Below are 4,344 nucleotides of genomic sequence, written 5' to 3'. Positions count from 1 at the left end.
TTTTTTTTTGGGACCCAGTTCACGAGCCTCGTTTTCGAATACCGCGCTCCAAAATCGAGTGCCGTCACCGTCATTGTGGTCGCCCATCCCTCTATTTTAAATTAAAAATCAATCGTTTCATCCCCGCACCCCCCCCTTTAATAGAATGAACTATGAAAAATAACGTTAAATAAACAATTTGTTAACCACTTCCAGAACTAATACTTTGGGATATGATTAATAAGACATTTAACTGTTGATCTATAGTGAAATTTGGATTTTTTAGGAATTTTTTGAGCTCCCATATTTTATAGCTCATTTAATCAATACTGGACTGTGCGACAACTTAACCATTTCGCCACAACATGAATAAATTAAGGACATAAATAAAACAGAAAATACAAAATGATACAATTATTTACAAGAGTTAGTTACTGAAGTTTATCTATTAAAATCATCATTGTACATATGGTTTGATTTATGAATAAAAGATCTTAATCTGTTATGGTAGGTATTTGTGTGGTCTTCTGGAATACCTTGTGTAGTACTCAAAAATAATGAAAAACAACCGTATATTTGTAAGGAAGTGATATTTTCCTTTCTTCAAAAACAGAAAAGGGCTAAAATAAAGGGGAATTTTTACTTACATTTCTAAAAGTGAGTTAGCTTACCACCCTAAAACTGCATTTATTACATTTATGTTTTGTAAATTAAACACATTTATTTAGGGTATTGAAGCTAGTATTAAGTTGTTCTTTAATTTTGGAGGCGAAACGCTCTCAATTGCCTCCGGAAATCTTCACATTAATAACTTTAGCTAGTTATACTTTACTCCTATCATTACATATTCAAAAGTTGGTCAAACCTACCTCTTCTGTGCTTATTTTACCAATATATGTAGTTTAATGGATTTTGGCGGCCATTTTTAAAAAGCGCCCTCACGCGAAATTTCTTAGGTTACACCCCTTTTACCTCACATATTCTGATTCCCCATAAAAAACTGGTCTAAAAAATATGAGAACTTCTACCTACCTCTCTAAGTGGCACCTATCTCAATTATAGCCTGAGTGGTCTAATATTCAAAAATCTGTATTTTTTCGTAAATATGCTTTTTGTGTCTTAGAAAAAGCAGTTGTACAACATATCAAAACCTTTTCCCTCTGGAGCTTGGCTTAAAAGTCTACTGTTTTTGTGACCATCATTAGGTATTAATTTTTAATTTTTTTTCAGTTCATTTCTTTAGGCACGAGCGCCAGGGATATGCCAATAAGTGAACTTAATCTCTGTCCTACGTGGCATATCCAATTAACAACAGGGGACTTAATGGAGCAGTACACCTGGGTAATTCTCGAAGAATGTACAGGGTTCTTTAAAGTGCACACGAGCCAAAACTGGGCCTACGATTTAATGGCCTTATACGAGAAGACTTATTCCACCACCGGAACCATTTTCGAGTGAGCCGTTCGAACCAGCGCCGATATTAGAGCTAAAAGTTACGTTCCTCTGGATTAACCGCTCTGCCAATCAACTCGCCGTTAATAAGTATTGTAAACAATTGTGAATAAAACATCATTCACTGTAAAAATTGAACGTAAAAATGTCTGGAGCTAACCAGGATTGAACGGGTGAAAGTCAGCACAAGAAGCAAGAACAATAGTATTCAACCAACTGACCAATAGCTGCTTTTTATACAGTCAATAATAATAACTTATGGCCAGGCTCTGGAGCAAAAAAAAAAGTTTGTGATATGTTGTACAACTGACTTTACTATGACACAAAGTTAATTTGACAAAAAAAAGTAGGAGCGTGGTTAAAGAGTTATAGTTTTTCAATAATAAAAAAAATGGGAGTAACAACTCTTCTTGCAACTCTTCTTGCCGTTTATGCCACCAGTTTTTAAATTAAAAATTAAAGAATCTGTATGTCATCCCGAATTTTTCGTCAAATATGTTATTTGTGTATTAGAAAAAAAGACGATAAAGGTATATGTACCGCAATATGGTAATGTTGCGTTCAAATTTGTTTTGATAATCTTAATTTACTGAATTATTACTTGTTTTCATCTATATTAACTATGCAAATTGTGTGTATAATATTGACGATAATGATTGAAAATCAGAGAAAAGGATGGTGAAATAAAGTTAGAGAGAAAAAAAAAAGATTACTCAGAATTTGACAAAAGAATACTACATTAATGATTTTGTAAATAATTTCGTGTTGCTTATTTTGTCTTCAAATCTGTGTAGATATGTTGCTTAGTTGGCATAGAATACAAATACACATCTTCGGATACATCTTTTCTATTTGCTTGATTATTGATTGGACTTTCATTTACGTACATATCTTCAACTTGTTTCTGGTTCATTGAAAGGTTTCGAATTTGTTGTTTTGCTTTCCTGAAAAACAATAATCATTATAAATAATCCATGATTTTAGCAAAATATGAACGTGAAACATTAGTGTTTACATGTATACAGGCTATATGTACCAGTACTAAAACTAAAGGTTTTTTTCTATCAGAAAGAATAGAAGATGTGCAGCCCTAAGCTTGATCCACACTTTATGTGGCAAACTTGTGTGGATTGCCCATATATGGGCATGGTGGTGTCATATCACATCACATCAATATTTAGACATAATAATGTCCTCATATCACAACCATATATGAGCAAGTCACACATCCTGTATCTACCTGTACCTCTGTGTTACTATAAATTATTTAAACAATTGAAACATTTCAAATAAAGTATGAAAAAATACTATAAAGAGTTACTTCAGCTATGAGACTGTAATATGATATTGTTACTTGACTCAAACGTTCAATATTCAGGCATAATTAAATTAACATTCTGTAAAATAAATTTAGAGCTTCATGGTTAATTAATGGTATTTATAATTTAATTAATATATAAATAATAATAATAATAATATCAATGATATGCTAAAATCAAATCCACGCGTTAAGACTGCAAGTTAATGTTTCCTTAAAAAACATCCATCGACTATGGACATGTTTTGATATAGAGTTTCAGATTTGATCTGTTGCCGATGGTTTTTAAGTTGGTTGGAGGAATAGTTAAAGGTATTGTGAGAGGAACGAAGAAACCTAGAAGGGTTATATTTTGAAAGGGTCTGAAAGGATTAGGACAAGAAGGAAGGAAGGCTATGAAAGGATGACGGCTTTGATAGTCTTATGTTACATAATTCAGCCAGATCAAATAACTCAGAACATCATTTATGCATGTATATTATCAAATATGATCACTACCTCAATAACCAAAGTGCTGCTGACATCACCGATATGGAGATCCCAGATATGATAGTTAAAGCAATTGTTGTTATTTGTGAGAAGAGTCCGTCGGATGTTTCTGAAAATACTGAAAAAAACAACATCAATTTAACACATTATCAAGAAATATATTTGCTATAATAAAGTAAAGGCGATGCGAGTAGCACATTAAACTAGAATAGTAGAAAATATTCATCTGATTTGTAGATACGATATGAGAAATTTCTATGTTATTAAACCAAGAATCATGGACTGACCTGTACTGACAGTTCAAGTTACTTGGTTTGATAAAGTAGAAATTTCTCATACATTAAACGAAAAACATTTTTATTTCATTACTAATTTACGGGACATGCCAATTTTTTCAACTATTATAATTTATACTTTTATATACCGTCATAAGCGTGTTTAAATTCCCTATTTATATTCATTATACAAATTGTAAAAATGTACTTTGTGTTAACTTACTTTAACATATCTAATTAACAATTATGGCCTAAAGGTTCACGATATTATAACAGGAATGATATTTTGCCCTACCTGACATGTTATCCTACTAAATGTTCTGTCGTTCCCAAAAACTTGCTACAAATTTTTTGCAAGTGATTCGAGTTTTAATCAACCCATGACATCCATAAACTAACCTACTGTAATAGCCACTCGACCACATTTGCAGCAGGTACCTGCATTAGTATTCTGATGGTGTTTCCGTCAGGCAGGGCAAAACATCATTCCTATTAAACGTTTTCGCAAGTACTTGGGAACGTACTGAGCATTCAGTACGATGACACATCATTCATATTACGCAAACGCCATAGGAATAGGATATCAAAATATAAATACAGAATTGAAATCAATTCAAGATAGCAATAAACTATAAACTGTATATATGCGTTTTACATTGTTACCCTGGTAATTGAATCAAACAGGGCCAATGGAAAACATAATTATCTCTCTGGAAATCACCATTATATAAAACAGAATCAGTGATTGTTAATGATCTTACCAGGTACCCGTATATATATATATATATATATATATATATATATATATATATATAATATATCCCATATATA

This window comes from Anneissia japonica, unplaced genomic scaffold, assembly GCF_011630105.1.
Source record: "Anneissia japonica isolate Jap-2015-1 unplaced genomic scaffold, ASM1163010v1 scaffold7241_len95201_cov126, whole genome shotgun sequence".
Classification (NCBI taxonomy): domain Eukaryota; kingdom Metazoa; phylum Echinodermata; class Crinoidea; order Comatulida; family Comatulidae; genus Anneissia; species Anneissia japonica.
The sequence above is the reverse complement of the archived record's forward strand: the minus strand, read 5'-3'. Positions refer to the sequence as shown.